The following is a 19,808-nucleotide window of genomic DNA, read 5'->3' on the forward strand; positions in this document are numbered from 1 at the left end:
TCATAACGGACAGTATTTTAATTAGTTTATTTTTCAGTTTTGGCCTTACTTTTTAATCAAAAAATTTTTTAAATTAAATATGGTCAGTTTTGTTTTCATCCTATTCTTATTTTTGATGCTAATAACCATCCTAACATATCAGTACTGAGCTCACAAAATTGTAGATGAATGTAATAGAATACTGATGTTCGCTTTATAATCCACTACATCTGCCCACCACTATAAAACTTTGACGATCTTAAATTGCCCTACCTTAACCCACATCTCTGCAGTACATGGGAAATGTTCCACTTTATTCCCCGCGTACATCTTATTGGCATTATGACAGATAGTTACCCTTCTAGAGAATACCTGTTCTCTGTTTGCTTGTTACTTGTAGTCTATAAAGAAGATACTTCAGAGAAGGCCTTCTAGGGGGGCCTGCTTTGTTTTTGTATAACACATTTCCAGCTAATATATAAAATGATGAGGCAAACTCTATCATTTGATTTGAACTATATGTATCAGTGTGACTATATTCTAAAATGCTACATAAAAACAGAAGTTAAATACTTACAGTAACACTGGATCTGATGTTGTCCATTTCATTATGCATCATAAATGGGTCTCTGGATCTGTCCATGGAGCCAACTCAGCCATTTCTTCCAGACATACTATTCAAGCTTCAAACTCCTCCCTCTTCCATAATGCCTCACTCCTCTTCAACCCCTCAGATCCCGTTTTCCACCTTCCAGCACAGACGTGATTCTGAGCCTCTGTTTCAGATAAGTGGTTTCCATCTACTTCCTCTCTGTTCCAAGCTCTTTCCTTACTTTCAAAGTGTTTTAGTTGCATTCTCTTACTTTTAGGTGGTACCTCCCCTCCCTTCTTAGGTAGCTCTTTCCCTTTTTTGGAGTTTGTTTCTGTGTTAGGGTTTTCCTGCCTTCCACCTTCTTCTTCCCCATATTTATAATTTGTTTCTTTTAAATTACTAGTATAGTGTTAGTGGCGGTGGTGGTGCTGCGGTAGCGTTGTCGCCTCACAGTAAGACACTGTCAGGTTCGATTCTCAGCTAGAGCGTCTTCTGCGTGGAGACATGCGTGAATGGGCGTACCCTCATTGAAGGTTGTGCGTCAGGCCTGGCAAGCTGGTATGTAAAAATCAACTGCCAATTATTAGCGGACCAGAGTTCCGCTGTGGCGACCCCTAACCGGAAAAAGCCAAAAGACAAAGTGTTAGTGTGTGTGTGTGAGTCCTGTGTGTGCTTGTGTGCTGTTTTTAGCACATCAGACAAACCTGCAGGTTCAGACAGACTCTCTCATTTTAAAATGTATGCCTCTTGTGGGCATAAGATTCTCCAATCAGATCCCCACAAGAGGTGTGTGCATTGTCTTGGGCAAGGGCACTTGGAGGTTCTGTGTAATATCTACTCAGCCTTCAATCCCCGAGCCCTTGCTGATCTGTGAAACAAGCTGATCTTAAGAAGCCTTCTTCTGTTGTCTGGAGCTCAGTCACCTATTCCTAAGAAGCGTGCCCCCTCAGCTACCCAGGGGACCATGACTTCTGCTCCTGAGAAGTGCAGGAAACTGTCAGATCCATTGTCTTTGTATCCCTCCTGTTCCCGGTTCTCTCTGGATCTGAGAGGTCCTTCAGATATAGTAGAGCTTGCGCCAGCCAAAATTTCTTCTCTGTCAGATCCTCGGGCCTTGGGTCCTAGCAGTCTGTCTAATCCTGTAGAAGTAGTTTGGATCCTCATTTCTTCATCTCCAGAGCAGACTCCTTTGGGTCAGACATGACTGGTTTTGAGGTCCTGGAGTCATACTTTGAGTGAGAGTACGTCTCCCTCCCTTGTCCTGACTATCCAGACCAGTCTGTCACTGGTCAGGTCCACAGATTCCTCAGTCTCCTCTAGATCCTCTCGGCTGTCCCACTCTGATATAGATAGGATGATACAGAGTTTTCTCAAAACCCAGATCCAGCTGGAGATCTTGCCTTCTCTGACCCATGTTGGATCCATGAGAATACCAACCCCGATGCCGCAGTCTCTTCCTCTAATTTGACCCTGTATTTTGGAGTTGCAGGCCTGGCTGCCCTGATTTGACCATTGTCAGAGCAGAGAATATGCCTTTTTTTTGACTCCAGCAGTGCCCCAGATTAGCTTGTCTCTGATAACTTTGGAGTGGAGCAGGTCCTGGACCTGAGATGTCAGTGCCAGGTCCTCAGGACTGGTGTTGGCTCAGAACTTTTCCGTGCAATCCCTCTCCCTTGGGGCCTCGGGTCTTGATAGTTTGGGTCCCATGCCTTCTGGAGGTGTCAGATCAGGGGTGGTCTCATCCTTCTCTCCCTTGGCAGCTTGGGCTCCTGGGGTGGGAGGTCAGGCCCTCCCAGTGATGTCTGCCTTTCAGGTGGCAGAGAGGGCTTTATCCACACCATGAGATGTGGTCCCTCTCCCACCAGGTCCTATCCAACCCCTTGCAGATTAGGGTTTTTTCCCATCTGACCTGTCCTTCCTTCCTGGAGAGCCTCCAAACTACCCCTCAGCAAGAGGTCCCCAATCTTCTGAGTCCTCTCCCAAGTACTTCACAGAGGAGGCTCCTCAGAAGTGATGGTGCAAGAGGAAGCACCTAGACTCCCCTTTGGAGTCTTTGACACAGGACACTGATTTTGATGAGAGGGGAGGGTCCCCCTGATCTTCACCCTACAATATCTCCTTATCTCTGTTGGGGATATCTGAGAAATACTGAAATAAAAGTATGGGTGGTCACCCCAACCCCTTTCCCCTGAGGAGTCAGTGTTCTTGGTGGGCCCATCTACATCCTGGGTGACCCCACCAATGGACAAGCTTATTTGATGCCATTGTGGTGTTGGTAACCACTAATAAGGAGCTAGCTGAGCAGAATTCCACTGTTCATCCCCGCAAACAAGGAGCCTTGGCTTTGGACAAGCATGGGAAACATTTGTATGCCTCAGCCACCTTTACACTGAGCACTGAATTACTTGGCACACTTTACATGCATTCAGAGAGACCTGATTAAGGAAATCTCTACCTTTTTGATGCAGTCATTCTCAGAGGAGGACCTCAAGAAGATTTCTCCACAACTGACCACTATGTCCTCCATCATTTATTCTTCAATGGGGTTACTTTCCCGTGCTGCGGAAGAAACCTCTTGAGCAGCTGGTTCAGGCATAGCCCTCAGGAGACATACCTGGATGAGGCTGTGTGGATTTGTGGATCACTTTGAGGTGTTGTTCATTAATGCACTCTTTGATGGTTCCTCTTTGTTTGGGCCATCAGTAAAAGAGATTCTTACCCACAACCAACAAGAAGGTAAGACCCTATATGCTGTAGGGCGCAAGTTTTCTTCCCCCCAACAGACCTTTTCCAGGAACCAATGGAGTGGGAAGAAGATGTAGTTCTGTAAGTCTCAAGGGTCTTTTCCAGATTCACAGGATGAAACCTCTTCTAGAGGCAGAGGGAGAGGATTTAATAGTTGACATCTTCTCAGAGGGAGAGGGGGTCCACAAATCCAGGGCTTCAGAGACCATTCTCTGACAGGCCCTATCAGTGTTCCTGAGGCACTGCCTGACTGTCCTACTCTAGAGGCAGTTGAGGGGAGACTTTCATTACACCCGGAAGCCTGAAGAAACATAACAAATGACACGTGGGTGTTAAATATAATTTCCAGAGGTTACTATATTTATTTTCCCTTCCTATCCCAGTTCCAGGATGTATCTCCATGATCTGCCACCCAGTCAGATGGAGAAAGCCATTCTAGAGGTTCAAAAACTTCTAGAAAAGGAGTTATCCAGAAGGTCCCAACCAAACAACAACAATGCAGAACTTATTCACACTTCTTTTTGGTGCCAAAGAAAACAGGGGACCTCTGACTGATCTTGGATCTGAGCTGTCTGAATTGATTTGTAAGGAAGTTGAAGTTCTGCATGGTTATGGTACAGTCCATTTTTCTGCTTCTGTTCAAGGACAATTGGATGTGCTCTTTAGATCTCCAGGACATGTACTATCATATCAAAACAGACAGGCACTCCAGGAGATATATGAGCTTCAGGCTGGGGGTCAATCATTATCATTTGAGAACACTGCCCTTTGGTCTCTCCTTTGCCCCCTGGGTGTTCATCAAATGCATGGCAGTGGTTGCAGCTCACTTCTGCTTGCAAGGATTCCACATGTTTCCATACCTGGATGATTGGCTCCTAATGGCACCTACAAGGCATCAACTACTTCAAGCTAGTCAGGTTATGTTGCAACTGTTCAGTTGCCTGGGAATTACGCATAACATCATAACCACTGATACATTTTTATACAAACTCATTAAAACCAATTAAAACTTATTAACCTATCAAAATGGAAGAAATTCCCTCCAAAATTAATTGGCTAATTACACAACCACACCCTTGGTGAATCCTGACAGTAAACACTATAAACAACTTATTTTAACTGTGCAATTAGTCAATTAATTTTGGAGGGAATTTCTTCCATTTTGATAGGTTAATGGTTTTTAATTGGTTTTAATGAGTTTGTATAAAAATGTATTGGTGGTTATGATGTTATGTCTGATGAAGCGGTGAGGTATCACTGCGAAAGCGCTCACATTTTGTACAATAAACCAGGATTTATTTTTACGATATTTGTGTTCTTCTTGCCATATGTTTCCACCTTGGTTTTGTTCAATTTGCTGCTGGGGATTTTTGGTTGATTGTTCACTGTTTGGGACTTTTGTTTGTGTGCCTGGGAATTACAGTCAATCTGGCAAAATGCAAGATGTCTCCTGTACAAGACATCGTGTTCATAGGAACACAATTGAAGACAACCATAGAGATAGCAGCCCTACTTCCACAGATAATAAGATCCTTGAGACAGCAGGTTCAACTGTTACTAGATACCCTGATGACACCAGCGCAGCTGGTCCTCATGGTCCTCCCACGTTTTATGTAGCTGGGGACTCTGACCCATTTGTGATGCATTATGAAATGGACAACATCTGATTAGAAGTTATGTACTTACCATAACTTGGCATCTGTGTTGTCCAGTTTCATTATGCATCACATCCCACCCTCATTCAACCATCATTTTGCAGCTGAGAGTGCTATAGAGGATAAGGGAACCCACAGGTTCCTAGTTTGGGCTCCAGTTGGTTGCTTTCTTTTGTCTGTCTAGTATTATAAATCCAAGTCTCTTTCTGAGGGGACAGCAAATTTGATCTGAGGGTTTGAAGAGGAGTGAGGCATTATGGGAGAGGGAGGAGTTTGAGGCTCGGATTATATATCTGGAAGAAATGGTCGAGCTGGATCTGAGGATGGATCTGAAGACCCATGATGCATAATGAAATTGTACAACACAGATGGCAAGTTATGGTAAGTACATAACTTCTAATCCTTTTTGTCCTAGTCTATCTAATACTATTGTTGGGTACTGAGATGTTTGTCACATCTAATCTGGCTATCTGCTAGTGCAACCAGCCTCAAGCTCCATCAGATATTTTCTCCCATAATTCCCTTGTGCCATCACTAACCTTAGATTAAGTTTGCCAGACTGAAGGACATACATTATAGACTAGATGTCATAATGAAAGATAATGAAAACCAAGGGGGCTTGAGATGGCCTGCAGATCCATTAAAATGACATGACAATTTAGAAGGAGGAAGGAGGAAAGGATGTTGTTTTTGACAGACTAGGATGGAAAGGATCCAGAATTATGGTAAGTACATAACTTCCAAATTTTATTTCATCCATCTGTCTGATCCAACTGTTAGACAGAATCCCAAGCTACCCATTTTCTCAGGTAGTATCACGATAGAACACATTTCAGAAATGAAGCACCCAAGGAAGCGCTAGACCCAGATATGACATACAATTAACATACAATAACATCACTATAACACAGCATAACATACAATGTCTGGCAAAGGTATACAGTGTAGAGCATGTTGCTGCAGCACATATTACATCCACAAAGACATTTCTGAAAAAGGTGGTGGAAACCAAAAAAGATCTGATTGAATGAACTCTTGGTTTAAATAGCACGGTTTTGTTTCTGCAAGAATAAACAAATGTCATACAATCAGAAATTCATCTTGTTTGGCTTTGTTAAGAGAGTTTCTTCTCCATTTTCTTTGCGGCAAATGAAGTGAAAAAACTGAAAGTCTCCGCAAAGCTCTGGTGCTGTGGAGTTAGAACTGAGGCTGTCTGTGAAATCCAAGTTATGTAACAAATACTGCCCTTTTTGGAATGACTAGGGAAAATATGGGCAGATGAATGGGTGATTTAGATTCTAAAACTACATGCAGATGTAAGGATGAGTTGGTTCTCAGATATGAAATACCAGGTATGGTGGAACACATGACAATGCATGTAGTATTGAAATCTGCCTGTCTGATGTAATTTTGACCAAAAATAGGGTTTTCAGGATAAAATAATTAAAGTTTGTAGAAGAAGCAGATCTGAAGGGAGGTTTTATTAGAACCTCTAAAACAAAACTGAGGTTTCACGGAATACTGGTATTTTCTACTGGAGGATGCAAAAGAAATAAAGCTCAGAAGAAGGCTTTAAAAAGTTTGTGTGAAGCCAGAGAATATCTTTGTAAACCTGAACAGAAATCTGAAATGGATGCCAACTATAATTTAATGGTAGAATAGCTCAAACTTGCCTCATAAAGGTTGAAAAAAACTGTATAACTTCTGGGATGGAGGCTGAGATGGGTTCTAAGCCTTGGTCCATGGACCACACACACAGAAATGCTTCCATTTACTCTAGTAGAGTTTACAGGCATATTGCTTTTGAAAAGCAGAAAAGATATGTATCAACTTTTGAGAAAATGAAGGATTCTTGGCTGAGGTTCTGAACATCTAGGTGAGGCTGACCAGATTGGTGAGATAAGAGATCAAGATATGGGTCTAAAAGCAATGGGGGCTTCTTCAGATGCGGCATGAGCAGGGGAACCAGACTTGCCTGGGCAAGTGTGGGGCAGAGAGAATTTCTGCAGATTCTCAAGTTGAGGTTTTCTGTAGAAACTTTAAAATGAGAGAACCAGTGGAATGACACAGAGGAGTGCAGGAGCTAATGACAGGTAAGAGCATCACATTGTGACTGACCCTTGTGAGAAATCATGGTGAAGCAGCTACTGCATTTGATGCTTGAAGGGGAAGCAAATGATCCCAGCAATACTGGCACCACTGGGTAAATATCTGCTGAACCACTGATGGATTGAGGCATCAGGGTTGAAATGTCTGTACTTGTAATGCCGAATGCCAATACACTGAAAAAAGATCAAAAATATAGGAGAATATTGTTTTTCTCCTTTAAACTTGTTTTTGTAAGGAGGAAAGCCCCCCCGCAACCCCCAAACACACACACACACACACACACACACACACACACATATATATATATATATATATATATATATATATATATATACTCTGAGGCTGCCATACCTTGGAGAAATGGCAATATTCTAAGAGATGGTCATCTTGAACTTAGTATATGCAAGTTTGTTTTTTCACCATTCAGTCTCCATATTATAAGACTCAGTCATGTAGGTCACAACATTTCAAATAGTTACTCCATCAGGGACCAGGTCCAAAATCATTTGCAGATATTGCAGTCTGCCCCCAGGTGCTCCATTCCCAGAACACCATGCATAGGGTGCAGGTGCCACGGTGCAGAATTTTATGAACATATTTCCACATGTTTTGAAACTTTTCTCCATAGCTAAACTAAACTAATGAATTATAGTATCTCATAGAACAACAGTAACTATAATCACAGCAGAATTCTAACATCACCTAAGCAAACTTTAGATAGATAGAGATGTATCTATTCAGAAACATTTTTTTATTTTTTTTATTTTAAGGCAAAGACAGCTGAGAGATGCTAGACCACCAGCCTGGGCAACACAAAGGAGAAGAAGCAAAAAAAGAATAGCTAAAAACACTTAGCACAACAAAAGGGAACAAACAAATATAAACTACAGAAAAAATGAAGGTTGCTAAACTCTGTCCAAAATATAAAATGAAAGATTCTGTGAAAAATATGCAGGTAAGTTTGTATCAGTTAGCTGTGGCATGATGATCTTCTGTTCACTATGGTTAATGAGAGCATGAGGGAATTATGGGAGGGAAAAAAATCTGATGGAGCTTGAGGGTAGGAACACTGGCAGATGACTGGAGTGGATTTAACAAGCACAAGCATATTGATACCCAATACTTGGACTTTATGAACAGATGAAATAGGATCAATGGCGTTGTCTTTTTCAAACTGAACACTAACTGCTGCAGTACCTTTCAACAGCTACTATTATTATAACTTCCTACCCATGTATTCCTCTAATATTGCAGTTGTTAGCATTAATACAATCAGACACCTTAATTATGCTAGATCTAACTAGTTCATTTTGGTACTCTATCTTGGTACACCTAGCCTCTCTGCAGCTCTACTATGTTTTCTTCTTCCTCACTACAGAACTCACAGACTCAGCATTTTATCTTTTTTTTTTCAGTCTACCACTCTACACTAGTTAGCATTTTATACCTCCAGTCATATTATTTTAATTAACTAAATTACTTGCATTTCAAAATATTCCATCACACTTTCATGTTTATTAAATGAAATCTGATCAAGTTGCATAGAACTTGTAGACTGTCGTATCCTAGATAAGTAGTATTATGCATCAGAATTTACTAGCTGCACATATCTTCTTTCGTATGTTCTAATCCTTAACTTTTAGTCTATTAACTACATTTAAGTTAGAAAAAGCCATTAAACTGCAGACTTCAATGAAAGCTATCTGTTTTTCATGCTGTAGAAAATAGTTTATGGCTTTCAGTCAGCTACAAATGTCTGAACTATGATACTTAAATAATTGTTCTCAGATTTAACATATGCAACAGCTGGAGAATTAAATAGCAATTTCTTAACATAAATAGATTTTAATAACCTGCAGTCAATTAATACAACAGATATTGAGTACAATGTGCATGTTTTACAGCTTATATATGTTTTCTGATATGTAATGAGTTATTGTATAATAGATATAGTACTACAAATGTATTTGATAATGCTGAGTCACCTTTCATTGCATATTTTAATGAATGTGCTTTATACCTCTTCAGTCGCGCCTCAATCCAAAAAACTGTTCTTATACCTGTCTGATCTTCCCTAGTTCCAGAAAACTACAAACAGGGATACTAATGAATAAATACATTTAACTGAAACTGTTTTCAAATAAACCTACAGAGGGGAGGAAAACATCTTTTCATTCAGTTATACCTTGAAATTTATAAGGCGATCTTGTATAATACGAAAAAAAAAAAAGCATACACATGTGATTCTTTAGGTCCCATAATAAATTATGTAAGTTAAACATACCTTCATTTCTGTCTTCCACTCAGCATCTTAAACAGATGGAATTTACTTTTTTTAACATCTCACTTTAAAATTATGCTGTGTATAATGCCTGTTTCTAACTAATGTGAATCTGTTTCTTGTCCTGAGCAAGTAATACTCTATAATTTTGCTCAAACCTAAAATGTTAGAATTATTTTGTTTTAGATTATGTAGAGAAAAAAATGTTTGGTGGTGACATTGACAACACATTAGAACAGAAGGAAGCATTTTGGCAGCTCCTTTTTGGGGCTGATATATATCCAGGGCTTAATGAAGTCATTAATATAAAATGTTTTTTAAAATATAGATAAATATAAGGTATGTAATAACATACCGATATATTGTATTTATTTATACATGTAGTATTTATATGTATGTATATACATTTTTATAGATATATTAATTATTTTATATAGTATTATTACTTTAAATTTATTTGATTGTGCAGATTATGACATCATTTCCTGTAATGAATCATTGAAAAGATGGGTAGGTGGTTATTATTATTTTTTCTGAAGAAGTTCACATCATTAAAAGTGGATGAAAGCGCTAGCTTATTGTGCCTCAGTGTGTCTCTTGGTTGGATCCTGGTTTTTTCCATTTTGAAATGTCTGAACTATGATACTTAAATAATTGTTCTCAGATTTAACATATGCAACAGCTGGAGAATTAAATAGCAATTTCTTAACATAAATAGATTTTAATAACCTGCAGTCAATTAATACAACAGATATTGAGTACAATGTGCATGTTTTACAGCTTATATATGTTTTCTGATATGTAATGAGTTATTGTATAATAGATATAGTACTACAAATGTATTTGATAATGCTGAGTCACCTTTCATTGCATATTTTAATGAATGTGCTTTATACCTCTTCAGTCGCGCCTCAATCCAAAAAACTGTTCTTATACCTGTCTGATCTTGCCTAGTTCCAGAAAACTACAAACAGGGATACTAATGAATAAATACATTTAACTGAAACTGTTTTCAAATAAACCTACAGAGGGGAGGAAAACATCTTTTCATTCAGTTATACCTTGAAATTTATAAGGCGATCTTGTATAATACGAAAAAAAAAAAAGCATACACATGTGATTCTTTAGGTCCCATAATAAATTATGTAAGTTAAACATACCTTCATTTCTGTCTTCCACTCAGCATCTTAAACAGATGGAATTTACTTTTTTTAACATCTCACTTTAAAATTATGCTGTGTATAATGCCTGTTTCTAACTAATGTGAATCTGTTTCTTGTCCTGAGCAAGTAATACTCTATAATTTTGCTCAAACCTAAAATGTTAGAATTAAATCTACCGGTCATTTAGGATTTTGAAGCCAATAATGTTTAAAAGTGACATCATTACTTTGGTATTCTATACGTTTTGTTTCAAAATGTACAGCAAGCAGTATGTTTCGTCATTATTTGCTGCCACAAAGAACAAACTGTATATGTATTTCTAGTCATTCTGTTAATGCTTGCATGGCTAGAAACAACTATGTGGTCTGTTTTATATTTGTATTTATTGACATGAAATTATATGTCTTATTGTTTATTTTGTATTTAGAGTTTATTTTTTCCAGGTCTCCTCTGAAAATAGAGCTTTTCCAAAGCAACTTTCCCCTGGTAACAAAAAGTGAATACGCATGAATAAACTGCATTACTTTTATGAGAAATACTCTCTACGTAGTAACAACTGGCTGTACTTACTTGTAGTTTTATGAGAAATACTCTGTAAGTACTAACAAATGGTCATACTTACTTGTAGTTTTATGAGAAATACTCTGCAAGTAGTAACAACTGGTCATACTTATTGTAGTTTAGAAATACTCTGTAAGTAATAACAACTGGCCATACTTGTAGTTTTACAAGAAATACTCTGTCAGTAGTAACAACTGGTCATACCTACTTGTAGTTTTATGAGAAATACTCTGTAAGTAGTAACACCTAGCCATACTTACTTGTTGTAGTTGACGTTGTAGTTGGAGTTGTAGCTGGTTAAAAAAAGGAAAAGCATCACAGCATTTATCTGAGCTTTTTAAATTATTTGTCTACATTATGGAAATTATGAAATAAAATAAATGCATTTGACATAACAGAATACTACATTAACATACACTCCATCACTTCTGGTTGCAAATGTCAGCTACACAAAAGAACTTTCTGTGAAATTAATCAAATGTGTTTATAAAGTGAAACAAAAGAGGCACTGATATACAATGTGCGTATGTCCATGTTCAAATCAATGCAAAACTAATTTATAAATGAAAACATAAATCAGACATGTTAAATATCCACAGTGATTAATAGGACAAAAATGAAATGCATGCAGTGGTTTATTTGTTGATAAATTTTAAACAGTAAAAACTCCTGCCTTAATTCTATAGCACAAAAACTCAGCCATTAAAATGTTAATAAGAAGGAAGAATGTCCCACAGTTCTTTTGCATTTTGTATGTTATACAAATCACCCTTTCCTGTGATAAGGTTTGTTAGTCTTTTCAAATATGTGAAACAAAAACCATTGAATAGAGTGAAGATCTGCCCTGTATTTTTTCTAGGACCAATTAATATTATTTGTGTTAAAATAGCAACTTAACAATCAGGGTTTTCTATTTGTTATTCATATGAAAATGGCTATAACACATCATGCCAGATGGATACATGAACCATGTCCCTTTGTGTTAGGCAATATAACGATATAACAACTTGTAATAATAAAATGGTTGTGGAAAGCATTCATTACTACAGTATACGGAACAGGGTAAGGTAGGCTGTCCCTTAATGACCAAGCACTTTTTGATACAGTAACATATTTTAACAAAAGATAAATTAAAGTCATGGTGCTCAGATAGCTGTTTGTGCATGTATTACACAAGGTACTACCCTGCCTTATTTATTTAATAATTTGGTATTTCTTGACCAGGATAGTTTGACTGAGCATTTGCCCTTTTTCAGCAGAGGCCCAGGAATAAAACCTCCATACTACAACTAAGCAAGAAAGATTGCATGATAATACATAAGGTACAATAAAACAATTAAGCAAATTTCCATTGCAGTACAAGTAGAATAAATACAGCAAAAAGAGACATATATACAATGTTATAAGTATAAAAGAACAGATTATAATAAAAATATTGGCAAAGACTTGCTTGGATTGTCATCAGGGGATAACAGTTCAGTTCAGAGAAGTAAGTTTTATAAGTAGCAGGAGGTGCTGATATTTAATATAAAAAGTCATATTGCAAATAAGATGCAGGTAGGAGGTTAACAGGACCTAGAAGTGAAGGAACGTGGAGATTCATAGATTAGTACTAGGCTAACTGTCCTTGGAGGCCATTTTAAGCCTAGCCAATTACCCCATGTGAGAATCAAACCCTGCACCTTGTGTTTCTAAGGTAAGCACCTTAACCATTATGCCAACCTCCTACCCTATGAGACAATATAACAAGTAAGAGTAGTATATTACTGTCATGTTGTTATTAGGAGGTTAGTTTTGATAAGCGAATTGGAGGAAAGGGAGGAACAGGAAGGAAAGGGAGTAATGGAGTATAGGTAGTAGAGGAGAAAGGACTGGGTTCAAGTGGGATGATTACAGTGACAAGTACAGGTGTTGTATAAGTCATTTTTGAGAATTTTCTTGAATTCATGGACATGGGTAATATTTCTGATGGTCACGGGAAGTTGTTCCATGAAAGAGTGAGGATGAAGCTGTAGAGATTCTGTCCAATTCATTTCTTATGTTTGATAATCTGTAAGAGACATTGCTCTGAGCTCATGAGGGAGGGTATATAGGGAGACTAGTGAGGAGATGTTAGGGCAGGAGGAGGGCTTGTTCAGATTAGAATGGATGATGAGAAGTTAAGTAAATAAGTGTTGGTTAGGAAACTCTAGCCAGCAGAGTGCCCTAAGAGTGTGACAGTGGTGTGATTTTTGAAGGCAGATTAGCAGCAAATCTAGCAACTTTGTTGTAGGTGGTTTTGAGTTTGGAAAGTAGTGAGGACTGTAAGTTAGTTAAGATTTGCGAGCTGTAGAAGACGTTATGGAGGAGGTATGCTTGGCACATGAGATTCTGGTGTCAGGTGTGAGGAACTTTTGTTTCTATACAGAAGGCTGAGCTTTTGGTGGGTTTTCTTGATATACTGAAGTACACAGAGGATGAATTTAAGTTGATCATTTATGATTTCTCCTAGGAGCTTAGTGTGGGTTTCAGCTATGATAGTAGTGTTGTTAAGGGATGAGATGGTGAAATAGGATTTGAGGTGAGAGAGGGGTTTCGGGAGGGAGAGAAGACGTTTTGGCTTTTTGGGTTTTATTACGAATTGGTTGTTAGTAAGCCAGGTTTCAGTAAGGTTAAAAGATTTTTGTGTCAGGGTGACCAGCTGAGAGGGGCTGTCAGCAATGGAGATGATTGTGGAGTCGTCTGTGTACTGTATGAGAGATGACTGAAGACATGTTGTGTACAGTTGGTTATTAAAGATGCTAAAGAGAAGGGGCCTAGAACTGAGCCTTGTATGACACCCATTTTGATGGGGAGAAAGGACAGAGAGCCATTTGATGGATTTCTATCTATCTAAGAGATAGTTGCTGAGGAGAGGTTGAGTTGTGAAAATTTGCAGAGAAGGATGGGGTGAGAAAAGTGGTGAAGGCTTTGGAGAGATCTAAAAAGAGACACTCTCTGGCTAGAGAGATGGAGTTAGTAAAGAAAATAAGGGCTGTAGTGGTGCTATGGTGGGGGCGGAAGTAATGCTGGGTAAGGGTAATCAGGTTTTCTTGGGTGAGATAGGCTAAGATTTGTTTATGAACACAATGTTCAAGAATTTTAGAGAGGGGAGAAAGTATGGCAATAGGTCAATAATTAGAGAGTTCTATAGAATTTCCACCTTTGTGGATAGGTATTGTATAGAATTTTTTTTCAACAGGGTAGGGATACTGGATTCACTGATTGAGTGGTTTATGAGGATGGAGACAGAATATGCTATAGAGTTAGCAGCAGCCTTTAGGAGGAGTGATGGCAGGTTATCTGCTGATGGGGAACATGTTTTAAGTTTGAGAACAAGATTTTTAATGAGCTGGTTGGAACTGGATTTAGTGAGAAGGGACAATTTTGTAGTAGGGGTGTGGTGGGAGGTGAGGGATTGGTTGGGTTGGAAGTCTGCATTCGTTTGCTGATGGTATTAATGAGGGGTTGGGAATTGAGGGATTCCCTGGGTGGAGAATTTGGTTGATAGTACTGCAGACTTTTTTTGAGTTACTGGGTTTTGTAGTTAGGGGTGTGTGGTGGAAATTCTTTTTATCAATGTTAATGTGTTTTTTCGTCAAATTACGGAGTTCTTGATATTTTTGGTAGTGTGTGGGAGCATTGGTCTTAGTCCAGAGTTTCCAGGCAAAATCTCTGTTTTGGATAAGAGACAGTAGAGTTGGTGAGCCAAGAAGAACATTGAGATTTGACTGTAATAGTTCTGAGAGGGGCAAGAGAGTTCAGTGTTTTTAGGAAGATGGAAATTAATTGTTGAACAGCTTCATCAAGAGGTAAGAATGAAAGGAAGGGCCAGTCCACAGTAAAGAGAGAATTATTGAAGGTGTCAGGGTTGAAGCTAATTAGCCTTTGGCATTCTTTAAATTTGTGTGGTCTAGAGAGATGGGGGGAGACTTTTTGGAAGCACATAGGGGAGTGGTCAGTAATGGAGTCTGATAGAGGTTAGGATTGGAGGCAAGAATCCAGTCAAGAATGGAACTGTTTTTTGTGGATTTATGATAAAAAGTGGGAGAAGAGATAAGTTGAGTGTAGCCACATAGGTTGTGTTGGTGGTAGGGGAGTTAGAGATGAGGGGTAGCCAAATGATGTTAACATTGCCTAGTATTATGGTTTCATTAGGTATATTGTCAGACATCCAGTGGGGAATCTGTTCTAGTAGGGGTACATTATCTCCGGGGGCTATGTAGATGACAACTATAGTTAGGGTTTTGTGGTTGTTAAGTTTGTAATTGGCAATAGTGAGTTTAGCTGGGTGGAAAGAAGGGGGAGAATTGGTTATGGGGCATCAGGTTAGGAGGTCTGAGTACATAATGGCAATGCTTCCACCTTTTTTATGTGCTTGAGCAAGTCAGAAAATGTTGTATCCAGGGGGAACAAATTAATTGTTAGTGTTATGTGATTTGAGCCAAGTTTCAGAGAGAGTAATTATGTTGGGGGAGAATTGGGCTATCCAAGACTGTTATCTTGTAAAGAATGTTGTGGATATTTATAGAGTAAAAGGAGAGAGGCTTGGGAATATGGTTAGGTGCCTGTAGGAGTGTTTGTGAGGAAGTGGAAGGAGTTGATGGGATAGACTGTGAGCCAGGGGTGGGGTGAATGTCACGAGAGTTGAAGGGTGTTGAAACAGTGGACAAGCAATGATACCAAAGTGTAGGGTCTGAGAAATTTCTGTTTGATTCTGTAATGAAGAGAGAGATCTTTGGAGGCAATTTGATTTTGGGGTTTTGTTTCATTAGTAGACTTTCTCATTTCTTTTATGTTGCACCAAAATTCCAGACAAATTGCAAAATATAAAAATCAGTTCCGTTGTATTGTTACTTCTCTTTATCAGCTAAAATTGTAGAATCATTACAATATGATCAATACTCAAGGATAAACAAGAAACAATTTTATATTCAGCACAGAAACATGTACTAATCAATGTGTTTTACATGATAACATTGAAAGTAAATGTGCCGCATAACACTTTGAACTGTCCTTTGCAGAAACTGCTGTAGTCAGCATATATTGACTGCTAAATAGTGACAAAAATGTGCATATAGAAAAAATTATTTAATGACAGTCTAATATGATTAATCATTAACTCACTAGGAACAACCCAATGTCAGGAGCCTACCAAGAAACAAATACTTTATTAGTTAAGCGCTTTCGTTCTTACTGTGAGAACTTCATCAGAATGAGATACCAGCTTATAAATCTAACTGTGTTGAAGACAAAGTGAAAATGTCTTGATCTGCAATTATTTGAGAGTAATCTGCTTAAATCTTAAAAAAAGATCAGGCAGACTTCTTAAAGTTGACATGACTGTAGTGGCTACATTTGGAAGCATAAGAATAAATTAAGGTTGAAAGACTAATGATCAGCACTTTTTTGTGTATTCGCTGGTGTGTAATTACCATTTTTATACCAGAAGATTGAGGTTGTAGTATCCCAGGGATTTCTCCTTCCCATGACATGTGGTATATGATTAGTAGAGGTTGTGTGGGTGAAGTCACCCCTGCTTAAGGGGCCCTTGCAAAAATGTCTTTCTTAGTGATTTTTTTTTTATATTGAGTGCTGTTCAGGTTTGAGTGCTAACACTGTCTTGTGATCACAACTGTGTGTGTCTATCACAAAAAATTAAATAATCTACTTTAACAAAGTGATGTTCTCCAAAGATCCATACTGCATTCATTATTATACTGTTCACTTTGAAATTCCTTAATGTATTTACTTAATTTTTTATGTACACTTGCATTTATTTTGCGATAATGTTCATATCTCTCAACTGGACAGAGTTTTGCAGAATGGCCACATTTTTTCCTCCTATTTTTAGTCTGTTTCTCATAAAATTGTGGTTTTTCTGGCAAATCACTGGCAAATCATTGAGGACAGAAGTCAGAAAATAATGGCATAAAACATTCATCCAATCAGAGTTTAAAACAATTAACAATTTAAGAAACACTTCAATTAACCTTTCAAAAAACAGTGAGCTTCCTATCTCTTAAAAAAACACTTTATATTTACTGTTTCATTTAAGCCAGGAAATTGGTCTGCTGATAACTTTGTCTGCCATTTGGTTCCTCTTTGCTCAACAAGATAAGTATAGTTCTCCCTCATATCTAAAGGAACCTGTTTAACACTTCCAAACAAAAAAATCTTATATTTTGTACAGCATTCAAAGTGTTTAAATACAGCATTCTTAGAATTTTTGGTCTTAACTGAATAAACATGCTTTTTAATTAATTTACCAAAGGTCCTGGCTGTCATTCCTACAGAGAAAGCTGAGCATCCAGAGCACTTACCAATAGAAACAACTCTTCTTGTAAGACAATTAAATCTTCCCAGGACTTTAATAGTGTATTTGAGGTATTCTAATTTTATAAAGGGGCCTTCATAAATGAGTATATGTGCTGCATAGCTACCACATTTATAAATGCCTAAACTTTTCTGTGTGTTGATTGCAAGAATTTTGGTATTGTCACATTGTGATAGTTGTTTCAAACTTAAATTCTTCTTAAACACAAATCTTGGATAGTCTCCAATCACTTTTGGTTAAGTCACTGTTACCTAATATAATTTTCCAGTTATTGATAATTTCTGTAATCATGTTGTTACCAACTGACATATCTATACAGCAATGTACTATGGACAAATTTCCCATTGAAGTATAACTACCACCTTGGGTCTCCCAGAGAAGAGAGTTCACTAACCCTGTCAACAAAGGATAAATAAAATAAATAAATAAAAGTAGGGAACTGATGGGCTATAAACAAAGTGCTTAACATAACAATAGATCCCTTTTGTCCCTCTCTGTCTGCTCTAATATTGGGTTATCTGCCCTTATGGCAGACCTGAGCTGACAACTTTTTCAACTTAAAGCTGTTCTTGTGCTTGAGTTCCTCTCCTCTCCCATAATGCAGTACATCCCTTCTAGTAACCCAGAGTGAGTTTCCTACATCAGGTATCCATTTACTGAGGAGGTATATAGAAAAGCATGAGACTTAGCTCTACCAGGTCCATACAGAAAGGAAAGTGGCAATTGGGATGAGGAAGTGGTGGCAGGGCTGTCAAGATGGGGAGAAAGGGACAATAAAGATCTGTCATTATGGTAAGTACTTAACTTTCATATCTGGTATTCTCCTTTCCCTCTGCCTAGACTGTTGGGACAGAATCCCCAGCTTCTTTTATTCCAGGGTGGCAGCGGGAAAGGATATCCTCAAGAATGGTATAACTAAAGGAAACCATGATCCTCAATTTGAGATCAAGCTTAATGTGCTTGATGGAGGAGAACATTGTTGACCATGTTGCTACAGGACAGATGTCATCTGTACAGAAGTTGTTGAAGGAGCCCATGGATGTTGATGTAAATCTTGCAGAATGTGCTTTTGGTCTAGAGCGTAATATTTTACGATGCAAAGAGTAGATACCAACAATACAATCTGAGACTCACTGAAACAAAATTACATTGTAGAGGCCAACTTTGCTAGAGAAAAGGAGACAAAGAGTTGGCCATCTTTTCTAAGAGCCATGAAGTTAGAATCTGTCTATGCACATTAAAGGTATGCAGCAGGTACTCCCCTTTGTTAGTATAGTTTGTAAAAAAGACTGCTAGTGGAATGGTTTGGTTTAAGGCTGGCTCCACTCCAAAGCTACTTTAGGAATAAAGGTAGGGCTTGGTCTGAGAGAGACTCTGCCTTTATGAAAAAGCAAGTATGGTAATTTGCTGGTTAAGACGTGTAGTAACTGACACTAACAATTAGGTATTTGAGGACAAGTGCTTTAAGGAACAATTGGAAACAGGCATGAAGGGAGCTTTAGTAAGGGCTTGAAGTGCAAAACTAAAATCTCATGGTGGTGTAGTGTCTGACAGGTAGTCTGATGAAAAGTTTTTTTTTAGAAAGTCCTTGAATATCTTGTGAGAGGCTAAGGAATTTGAATTAAAGCAAAAATGAAAATCTGAAATGGATGCAAACTGAGTTTGATAGTTGAAAAGGTACAACCTGAGTCAAACAGATTCATAAGTACAACACAGAAGCGATAGGGGCTGAATATGGATCCAATTCTTGTTTTGTAGCCCAAAGGGAAAATCTCTCCCATTTACTCTTGTATAGTTTTCTGGTGGACTGCTTTTGTGAAGCAGACATAATCTGACCCACTCTGGTAGGAAATGTTGGTTCACTGGCCATCAATGGAGCTGAAAAATAGTGTGATTACTTTGAGAGAGTTGATGTTCAGATGAGGCTGTACAGATGGGTGAAGCAGATCATCTGGTTGTGGATCCATTAAACAGAGTGGTCATATTAGATGAGGCCAGAGCAGTGGGATGTTTGCCTGGACCAAAATGGGGGTATAATGATTACTCTTATCTTGCACAGAACTGCTTTCTACAAGAATTTTGCCATTAAATGAGTAGAGAAAGGCAGAAAGTGAACAGGTGGCCAAGGATGGACCAGACCATCCCTTAGTGTCTATCCCTGTGGAAGAATGAGGCAAAGTAGCTGCTGCATTTGGTGCTGATTTGGGAGAAAAATAGGTTGTAGCAAGAATGGGCTCAGTAGCTGAACATGTTGCTGGTCACTGTGGGATCGAGGGCTCACCAGTGATTAACCAGAATGCAATGACTGAGCATGTCTGCAAAAATACTGGTCCAGTCAAATATGCATTGCAATCTGAAAACACTGTGA

This window comes from Protopterus annectens, chromosome 17.part0, assembly GCF_019279795.1.
Source record: "Protopterus annectens isolate FY-2018-M chromosome 17.part0, PAN1.0, whole genome shotgun sequence".
In the NCBI taxonomy this organism is placed as follows: Eukaryota; Metazoa; Chordata; order Ceratodontiformes; family Protopteridae; genus Protopterus; species Protopterus annectens.